Source organism: Equus asinus, chromosome 6 (genome assembly GCF_041296235.1).
Source record: "Equus asinus isolate D_3611 breed Donkey chromosome 6, EquAss-T2T_v2, whole genome shotgun sequence".
In the NCBI taxonomy this organism is placed as follows: domain Eukaryota; kingdom Metazoa; phylum Chordata; class Mammalia; order Perissodactyla; family Equidae; genus Equus; species Equus asinus.
Window position 1 is genome coordinate 93,391,498 of NC_091795.1, and position 11,152 is coordinate 93,402,649.

The window sequence follows — 11,152 nt, forward strand, 5'->3', positions numbered from 1 at the left end:
CTCAGCCGAGCCCGCCCGGCGCAGCCCCGCGCCCCCCGCCCCGGCGGCCCCGCCGCGCCCCGCTCCTACCTCGGCCCTTTGTCCTTCCGCCGCGCTCCCCGCGCCGGTGCGCCGCCGCCGTCGGAGGGCCAGCCGGGCCGGGGCGGCGGGCACACCCCCAGCTCCGGAGCCCGGCCCGGCGCGGGGCGCGCGGCAAAGCCCGGATCTGCGGAGCGAGGCCTCGACCCCTGACACTGGCCGCCCCCGGACTCCGCTTCTCCGGGTCTTCGGGCCGACCGCCGAGGAAGGACGGGCGGGGGGCTCAGCCGCCCGGGGACCTGGGCTGGGACAGGATCGGGGAGGGCGCGGGGCCCGGACCCGGCGGCGTCGGCGAGGGGAGGGGGAGGCGGGCCGCAGTCGGGCCCCGCGCCCTCCCGCCCCGGCGCGCCCCAGTCCGCTCCCTTGCGCCCCAGTGCTCCCGGGGCCCGCCTCGTCCCGGCCGAGGACGCGGTGCCCCCACCCCTGCCCGGCCCCGCGCCCTCCCGCCCGGACGCGCCCCAGTGCTCCCCTGGCCCGCCTCGTCCCGGCCGAGGACGCGGTGCCCCCCCGCTGCCCGGCCCGGCGCCCCGGGACGGCGGGTTGCGGGTCAGCAGCCAGCCCCTCGCCTGCCCGGCGCTCCTGTTAACATCCCGAAGGCGGCAAGGATGCCGCACCCGACGCCCCGCACCCGGCGAGGGGCGCCGCCTGCGCTCCGGAAAGGTCGCTTTCTTCTCGGTTCCCGGCGAGGGGCTCCTCTCCGCAGCGGCCCCCGGCCCGCCCTGGGCACACTCCCCCGACCTTCCCGCGGGGCCACAGCTGGAGCCCCTCCGGCCACAGGGGCCTTAGCGGGTGAGGGAGGCTGGACAGAAGTTGGAGAACCCTCGGACGACACAGGTCATTTTGCCTCTTGGGACCCAGGCGCCCAGAGAGGACAAGGCAGGTCTGTGAGGCGGGAGGAACGCAGCCCAGGCCTCCCTACGACTCCCCTCCAAGGGCCCCAGGACCCCCACCGCGGCTGCCCCGGCGGGGCCCTCCCGAGCGCCGCGTCTGCCCCGTGCCCGAGGCGCTGTCCTGGGCGCCCCGCAGCCCACTCTCTCGGACAGCGCGGGCTGGGGGCACTGAGTCCCCAACCACAAAGGTCGGCAAGGGGGCCTGCCTAAGGCCAGAAGAGGAGAAGGAAGATGAGCACCTGCGGTTGGAACTCGACCAATTCCCGGACCCCTAGTCAGAAGAGGGAGTGAAGGAAGCAAGGAACAAATGAGCAAACCTCTAATAAGTCTTTGCAGACCTCGCCGGAGGCTGGCACAGAGGCAGCCCGGAGCTAGGAACACAGGGCCCGAGGCATGAAACTCAAGATTTCTTTCTTTCTTTTTTTAAGCAAAAGACAGGCCCCTGTCATTTCTGGAGCCTGTGAGGCACAGAACCAGAATCAGGCGACCAGCCCTGTACCCTCCTGCCACTCACCCCCACGACCCCCAGTGAGGCCTTGGGCCTAACAGTCAGTGTCCTTGAGGATGAGGAGACAGTCAAGTTCACTGAGCTTGACCTTAAATGAAGGAATGAGGGTACAGCCCCCAGCAAGTGGCAGCACATGACAGGTCCTCAATACAAATGTTGCCTGCATGACTCTCCGCAGATCTCCTGAACTCTGATTGGCAGCACCATCATTTTCCTTTTCTTGTTATGAAATATTTCAAACAGACACTAAACTGAGGAGAGTATCCTGATGAGCCCCTGTGTGCCCCAGGACCAGCCAATCCTAACATCTTGCCATTCTGGCTTCATGTTCCCCTAAGAAATAAATATCACAATGTAGTTAAAGCCCCTAGACAGCCCTCCCTGATCCCAATTCTTCCTGCCCCATCCCCCACCCACTCTTCTAAAACATCCCATCCCTGTTTTTATTCTATTACTACATATGCATGTGTTCATGAACATGGTATGGCATTTTTTCCAGTTTTACAACGTTCTGTGTTCTCATCCTCTATGTTTAATTCTGTAACCCAGTCAGTTTATCTTGTTTTACTCAATTCTATGTTGTAAGATCCATCTAATCATGCACGTAGCTCTACTTTATTCATTTTAACTGCTAAATGGTATCCGAATTGTGTGAATATGGCACAATTTATATAGACATTCTTCTGTTGAAGGACATCTGAGTTGATCCAGTTTTTCATGATTACAAACACAATTGCAATGAATTTTCTTGAAACTGCCTTTGTGTTTCCAGGGCATAGCCCATTTTTCCACCACTCCTGTGAAAACATGTACAGAAGGACTATGTTGAGTTAACATTAACCAATAGGTTCACTCTATGGTTTAGGTTAGTTACCGTAATTCCTCAACCAATAACCACGGTAAGAAATGCCCCTCATTTTATTTCCCCTTACATTTTGACAGCTTATATTTTATCAAGCAAATAAAATCCTATAGAACAGGGGTCAGCACACTTTTTCTTAAAAGCCCAGAAGTAAATATTTTAGGCTTTGCCAGCCAAGAGGCAAAACCGATGCTATTCTATTATGCAAGTATTTAAGCTTTTAAAAATTTAAAAACCCTCTTACCTCATGGATCATTAAAAAAAAGACCAAGAAAAACCAGGCAGCTGAGAGGACTCGATCCATGAGCCACAGTTAGCCTACCCTCTGGTATAAGAAAGTCATTCCAAAAGTTAATTTCTCTCCCTGAAACCCAACATCAAAAAGGAGCCACTTTTAATAAAGACAAAAATATAATTTGGCTCAACAGAAAAATCATAGGAAATATAATGTTACTTCTAGGGAAAAATTCTTAGGAAGATGTCCCATATCTTAGCTAGTTAATCCAATGAATTTGAGGAAGACATTTAGTCCTATTTTTGAAAATCTATAATAAAGTGTAGAAATGCAAAGATTCCTACCAGTTAAGAATTAATTAGACCAGGAATGAGATTCAGTGAAAAAGTCGTGTATTGTTTTCCTGCTTAATGAATCATCTTCATGCTCCTCGTTCATTGATGTAAATACCAGCACACAAATACAAATGATTAGATTTGCTTTTCCTGAACTGAACCTGACCCGCTTGTTTTATATGTCTTTATTGAACTTGAGCCAAACTTGAAAAAGTAATTTCAAGATATTTTCTTAAATGAGGGGAATCAACCTGGTTTAAAATGTGGTTCACAAGAATGGGACCAAACTAAAAAACTTTGGTGGCCATGCTGAAACTGACAAAGGAGCTGTCAATCTCTAAGTCCATTCAGTGAGCTGAGGGTTCTCCAAGAGGCCATGGGGTCAGGAAGGCAATTGGACATGGCTGCTGGGCACATTTGTTTCTTTGACCAGCGTTATCCTGAAGAATCACACACATACGCTTCTCCTCACACAGCTACACACGCACACACATTCTTTTCTCCCTCATGCACATCTCCACACACACATTTCCCCTTAAATGTCTATGGATGTGCTTCACACATGTATTCCTTACACAGATATCTGCTTCCTCAAATGCATACAGCACACATGCTTCAAACATACATATGGCTCTTTTTCACATACATACATGTCTCTCACACATACATTCTTTCCACAGACACTAAATATTTCTTTCTCAACAAACACGCACACACACGCGCACACATGCCTTACCACACGGACATTTCTCCCCTCGATACATACATTCTCCTTATACCCATGCAGACCCAACTCTTCTCATGCCTTTTTTTCTTTCTAACATACACATATTTTCACACCACTGCTCCCAGATACAAACTCATTCTCACGTGTTTTCATATGTATGTATATTAGCTTATCTCATCGCACATAGAAATACAAACATGTTCTCCTTCCTTTCCTGCCTCAGCACACACAGCTTCCTCTTGCTGTCGCATTCATCACAACCTCCCAGTTAAAAATGCCACAGGGTGGAATGGGATGAAGCCTCTAGAAGCCCCCATTTGTGTACATGAAGCAGTTTCGAATCATTTGTTATCAGCATGCCACTTGTTTCTATATAAAGGGGGCTTCTAAATGGCTTAAGGGTAAAGCTCATTCTCTTCCTATAAATCTCTCTAAACCATAACCTGGCTTATGCTGTTAACTATCACTTTCTATGGAGAAAATGTTTCTCTAGCATAGTAAATGCTTAAACTCAGCTTGCTTAAATTATCCCAAAATGTGAGTGAGTAGGGACGTTAGGTTCCTGGGGCTGCCGTAACAAATGCCACATATCAGGAGGCTTAAACAATGGAAAGTTATCGTCTCACAGTTCTGGAGGCTGGAAGCCCAAAATCAAGGTCAGTAGGGTTGGTTCCTTCTGAGGCCTGTGAGGGAGAATCTGTTCTGGGCCTCTCTCCTTGACCTGTCTTCTTCCTGTCTTTACATCGTCTTCGCTCTATGCATATCTGTGTCCAAATTTCCTTCCTTTTAAGGACACCAGGCACAATGGATTAGGGCCCACTTTAATGATCTCAGTTTGATGACCTCTGTGAAGACTCTATCTTCCAATCAGGTCACATTTTGAGGTACTCGGGGTTAGGACTTCCACATATGAATTTGGAAGGAAGGGAGCAGAGATGGGGAGCACAAGTGAACCCCTAACTGTAGGATTTGGCTTGTTTCTGCACATGGTTTAGACCAGAGGTACTAAACTCTACCTTGATCAATAGTACATCTGAGGCCTAAATGTGGCAGTTCTTCGTTTGAAACCTTAAACTCAAATGCGACTGCTGCCTGCTCTACTCCCCTCCCCTCCACTCCACCTCCTTTTTACCAGGGACGTTGACCAAGCAAAATTCAGACGCCATACCCAGCAGACTCCCTAAGGTGAAACTGCTCCACCTGGTGGAGAGTCAAGGCACTATGCTTCAGCAAAGGCTAGACCAGCTTGTAAGCGCGCTGCTAGCATCCTCTTGGTTAGTATCAAATATTAGAGAAATAAAAAGGGAAGGAGTCAGAAGGGCAAAACAAATTTGGTGGAAGCGATATATTTCACAGGGGTAGTGCATGGGAAGTGAATATTTAAATAGAACACATTTAACAATAAGATATTAGCAATCAAACTAAATTGTGCTTGTATAGAATTTAAGTGGAATAGAATGTAATAATCCAACTTTGACAAGACTTTCTTTAAAAATCGGTTGCAACTTAGGTGCACACTAGCAGTTTAACACTGGATCTTCATATCCAGAAAAGATGAAATTATATAAAAATTTGCGTGAGAATATGCTCTGTTCCAATAATGGGTACAGAAATAAATCCCTCTGCTGGTTGTGCAGCAACATTTAAGGACCATCTTCCTAATCTCTAATGATATTTACAGAACGAAATCACACAGGACTTAAGACAACACAAAGGATGTAAACAATATCACTGCAGATGTCAGTGGCCCTCACCATTCTGTTCTTCTCCAAAAAACACCTCTTGGGAGTTTCTTCCTCCAGGAATGTAATAGTGTGATGTACACTAGGTACATTATAAACAGGTACAACGTACCTGGATTATTGTAATGCATCCCAAAATTCACATGTATATCTCACCAATATGTCAGACTTTTTGCCAAAATGACTGGAAAGACTTGGAAAGCATCAGCAAAGAAAAATTACTCTGCTGGCAGTTGGTGGCCTCTTGATGTGTAGCTTCTTTCTATCCAAAAGAATAAGAGTGCTTTTTTTGAAGAAATGTTTTAATACAGAGTGAATAATGCTGTTTCTTAAAGGCCAAGCAAAAATTTAATTGCTTTATCATATTTTTCACACCCTTAGCTCTGGTTGGAGGGAAGGTAAATTGATTCAACTTCTTTGAATGACAATTTGACAATATCCGTCCAAGTCACCAATGCCCCTCTGGCCCAGTAATTCACTCCTAGTCGCTTATCTTTTAGATATACTCATGCCTGTGTGAAAGGCAGTCTGCGTAAGATCACTCTATGTATGTTGGTGTTCGTGGTAGCAAAATGTTGGCAATAACATAAGTATCCAGCCTGGGGGGACATCATGGGCAATTCAGGGTACATACACGCAATACTGTGTAGACATAGAAAAGAGTGAGAAAAACTATTATTACACTGTTAGGAAACAATCTGCAAGATATTTTGCCAGGTTAAAAAAATATCAAGAAATAGTATGATTATTAGGGTGCAAACAGGGATGGGGGAAATAACATAGATGAATATTTGTACATAAAACATCTCTGCCAGAATAATAAGAAACCAGTGCAATGGTAGCTCCAAGGAGAAGACTTTCCTGCTGAGAGCCAGGAGTGGGAAGGAGATTTTTCGCTGTTGACTCTTTTGTCACTTTTGAATTTTGAGCCTTATAAATGTACCTCTCCAAAAAATTAATTAAATGGGTTTTTGTTTAATTTTCCTTGACCAAAATTTCTCAAAGGTCTAACGATATTTTTAAATTGTTAGTATCATAAGTCTGAAATCAATGTGATTATTCTCTAATATTTAGCAACTTTCTTTTCTTTTAAAGAAAAGTATTACAGTTTATCTTTTTGATCATGTAAATGATTATGTAACTATCTAACAAAACAAAAGATTTCAAGTTTGCTGACTGTATTTCTTCTTTTAACACAATTACTTCAAATGGATTTTTAGAATACATTCTCCTACATACAGAAAATGCAAAAGAAAAATTCAAATGATTCATCTGAATATTACCAATGAAAGTTTGCTTTGATAAAATCTTCAACAAATTAAATTTGAACCCTGCAGATTTGTGCAAGATGAATTCTCAAAAATAAGAAAACTTGAGTGCAAGTTTTCTGAAATGTATTCCTTATGAATTAAATTTCTGAGAATTCCCAATGCTGACTATATAGCATTCTTCCTCCAAAATAAAACTAATTGAAACCAGCGATATTTAGGAAATACTAAGAAAATTAGTACCATTCAGCATAAAATTCAAGCAGGAGGAAAAAGAGAAGTTGCTAAATTTACTAATAATTTGGTAATGCTGAGTCAAACCAAAATCCACTGAAAGGCACGCTTGGAAGATTTAAGACAAAATCTTGTCTTCAGATTTTGTGTTGTCGTGTTTTGCCTTACACTTTACATTTCAAAGTCAGCATAGTAAAGGTTTTACTTCTTTCAATGCTATTTGGTTATTTATAATGTACCTTTTAATACTGCAATGTTATTAGGGGCATCAGTCCAGGTTGTGGGGCTCATGAGACAACATATGGGGAGGATGCTGGGGGCTAGCCTCATCTGGGGGTTCAGGGAAGACTTTCTGAGGGAATAATGTCTAAAATGAAGATGAGTTTGCTAGAGGAAGCATCGAAGGGTAATGTTCCAGGCAAAGATGACAACATGTGAAATGTCTCAGCAGTGAGTTATCTCTTTTGAGAAAATGAACGAAAATTAATGTGACTGGATCAGAGAAAGCCATACAACAAATGGCCCATGATAAGGTGGTGGGGGCTCCTGAGTGCCAAGGACACAGCTCCTGCCCTCCAGAAGCGTGATGCGGGAGACAGCTAGGCAGGCAAAGACCGGTATACAGGAGAAAATGCCAGCATGAACACAAGACAAATAAAGTGCACTGACAGATTTTAAGCAGAAGAGTGATCAGATCTGTGCTTTAGAAAGAGTTCTCTGGCAATGTGATGTCAACAGTTACCCCCAAAAAATGCAGTTGTTTGATTTGACAGTGATAGTGTAGGGTCTCTTGTAGGTGGAGAGACGAGAGACAGGGAAATGAATTAGGAAGCAGTTAGAAAAGTCCAGGGACAATGGCGAGGAGCACAGTGGTGGGGCAGTGGGATCAGGAGGAGGGAACGGCTGGAAACCCCTTCTGGAGAGAGAGCTGATAAGCCTCGGTGCCCAGCGCCCCTTCCTTTGTGGCTTTCTCATTGGAGTTCACTGGGGTGTGCAGCCACAGCCCATCTCTCCCGCAGCTCTTTTTTGACAGGCTTTCATGGGGATTTGCCCTTGTGGGTGTATTTGACGTGAGGCTTACTTTTTTGTTTCCTTTCTAAAGCAGGCGGTGAATACTGTTGCTAAGTGGAGAGACTGAATCCCTGTGCCTGGACCAATGAAAACTTTCGTGGGCTAGCATCTTCTTGAGAGCTCTCTGTAAAGCTCGTCAAGTTCTGAACAAAACCTCAGAACAAAGAATGAACTGCACCACTCTGTTTCATTTTAGAACCATTTTTAGTCACTGTAAGAGTAGGGAGCTTTGAGACCTGATTAGAAACAGCCCCTGTGAAGTCGTGAAGTTCGTGTTATCATTGGAGATGGATTGTGCACCAGGGACTTGACGTCCATTGTCTCTAATATAACAGAATTGCAGGTACGTTTACCCTCAGTTTACAAATATAGAAACTGGGGGTCCTAAAGCTTAGGATACTGCCGGCGAGGGCTAGTAAGGGTTGATGCAGGACTCACTCCAGCACAGGTTTGTCTGCTGCTTCTTCCATGCCACCTCTCCTCTTTCAGCATCCTCCATCTCTTTGACCCTCCTCTCCTGCCAAGTGTTTATCCTGGCACCTCATCTCACCTTCCTAAAATGTGTACTGATCTGGAAAGTAGAATACCAGTGTTTGAGTTGCAGCTCTGCTAGAGACCATCTTTCTTATTTTAGGCAAGTCACTTAACTTTTCTGTTCTTGGTTCCCTCCCCTGTAAAGATCAAAGGATTTTCCTAAATCATCCCCAAGACCTCTTCATGCTCTTAAGGTTCTATGATCCAGGCTACTACATACAGAAAACTAACGGGAACAGTCCTTGTGGCCACCGTTTCTCCTCTGCCATTTTTTACCACGCCTCTCCTTCCTCCAGCTCTCATAGGACGAAATGTATGTTGGAGACACCGTGAGATAGCTAGCCATAGACCACAGAGGTAATCTCCAGCGTGACCTTGCAATCTCATTATGTTTTCCAAGTCAGTCTTCTCTCTTGTTCCCCATCCATCCATCTGTCTTTCTGTAAATACTTACTGAGTGCCTTCTGTGTCTCCCAAATCCCCAATTCTATCACCGCCTCTCACTCTCGGCAGATGACCTTGGCTTCGCAGAGCATGAACTCCTCAACTTCCTGCCAAAAACACTTTACAAGCTGGCCTGCCTCTGTCCTTACACTGTCCTGTCACTGTAGAGGTGTCCTCCTCCTCTTGTCTCCCATTTCCTTCTGTCTGGGCTCTGAATCTCATCCCCATCAGCATTCTCAGGGTTATCCTTTTCTCTACTGCATCTTCAACTTTTCCCTTTCTACTAGCTCCTGTTCATCAACATGTAAAAGCTTGTCTCCGCCATCTTAAAAAAAAAAAAAAAGGAAGGAAGGAAAAAAGAAGGAGAGAGAAAGGGAAAGAAGGGAAGGAAGGAAGGAGGAAAAGGAAGGAAGAAAAGGGCCAGAGAATATTTTCTTTCTTTTAACCACTAAGGCACTCAGAGTCCAGATTTACCTTCTATTTCCCTGGCTACTCTCTCTTAATTCCCTTTGTCGTCATTTAGTTTAAAAACAGAAACAAATCGTGCTCATTATAAACAATTATGACAGCCTCTGCCCATCCTTTCAGTCGGCGGTTCTCCAGTTCCACCTCCTGGCCTTGCCCTACTCCAGTCTTACACTCTGTGAAAATCTTTTCTGTTCCTGGACTTTGAGTTCCTGGACCCAAATTGCCATCTTCATTGCAAGCCTTCCCTGAAACCAAATCAACCCTCAAGCCCTGTTCCTTCTGCCCCTGTCTCGTATCTCTTGAATCTGTCCTTTGCTCTCTGTTTTCACCACAGCGGCACAGTTCAGGCCATCATCTGCTGCCCTTTCAGTGATTAGGACAGCCTCGTCACCACTCTCCTGGCCTCCAGTTTGATCGTTCCTCCTATTGTTTAAGATCTAAGAATGGCCATGCTGGAGGGAGAGTCATATGTAGAAAGCTGGAACATCTAGCAAATATTAGCTTACCGTGGTGCCCATTGGGTTGTTCTAAGTCCTCAACCCTAAAAAACTGCATTAGAAAAGTTACCTTGGCTTCAGTTTAGCTGGAGTATCAGGCACTTGGTGGGGGAGTTGGGGTGAGACTCAGTTTCCTCATCTAGAAAAGAAGGGGTTGCATTAGACCAGTGCCTTGTGAGTACACCCAAATCCTCGGAGTTCTGACTCTACAGGTCTGAGGTGGGGCCAGAAAATTTTACGTACCTAACAAGCTCCCAGATGACGGTGATGCTGAGGTCCACAGACCACACCTGGAGTGGCCCTGGACCAGATGATACCCACAATTTTAGTTTCGTAACCTGCACTATCCAATGTGGTCGCTAGTTACACGGCTATTTAAATTAATATTAAAATTAAATTAAATTAAAATTCAGTTCCTCAGGCACACTACCCACATGTCAAGTGCTCAACAGCCACGTGTGGCTAGTGGCTACCATATTGGACAGCACAGAACATTCCCATTATCACAGAAAGTCCTATTGGACGCGGCCATTGCCTCACAGACTTCTGGGGAGGAAATTTTACCATAGGAGGAAGGTAAAATATCCTTTGACTGGTAAGGCCTTTCAGCATTCCTCAGGTACACCTGTGCACTTGGCCTATAGTTCAGCCCTAATTTTAAAGTCCCAAGACTCATACCCCATTCTGTCCTAGCACCATTTTGCACAGGAAGCACACACAAAAATAGGACTGGAAATGGAAAATACTAGAATTTCTGTGCTGGAAACTGTGTCTGCACCACTGTAGGGCGTGGTGGGCAAAGCACATGATTTGGTGGCTGAAGTCCTATGTTTGGTTCTCCATGTGGCCTTAAGCCTCTCTGACCCTCTGTATCCTCATCTGTATTCTAGAAATATCTACCTCACAGGGAGATATGTGAAAAAGCACCTGTGATTTATACCAAACTCAGTTATTTTTTCCTTCCTCCTCCGCGCTCCCATAGCCTGTTATACACATTCTAACTTAGTGCTCACACGCTCTGGTGTGTGTCTCCACCCGGCTGGGGGCTGATGAAGCACAAGGTAAGGTTCCCGTTGGATTTAGTTTTCCCCTCACCATTTACTCTACTGCCAGGCACACGCTCCAAAAATGTGTGAATGATTACATCTCAGGGTAAAGGCAAGTCACAGGTACTATACGAGACTGGAGGGCTGTGTCATCGCCCTGACTCTCCAAAGCTGGTGCACGCTCTGCCTTCAGCCTGGAATGCCTGCCATCCC

The 11,152-nt window shown here is 45.9% G+C and overlaps 1 protein-coding gene across 1 annotated transcript in view; it reads right to left on the reverse strand.

Moving 5' to 3' along the window:
- GREB1 (growth regulating estrogen receptor binding 1) overlaps positions 1 to 423 on the reverse strand; it is a 141,125-nt gene extending 140,702 nt beyond the window's left edge. The window contains exon 1 of the mRNA XM_070512589.1: positions 70 to 423. The gene's annotated coding sequence lies outside the window, so the exon portion shown is untranslated. The remainder of the gene's footprint in view (positions 1 to 69) is intronic.
- Between the last annotated feature and the right edge of the window lie 10,729 nt (positions 424 to 11,152).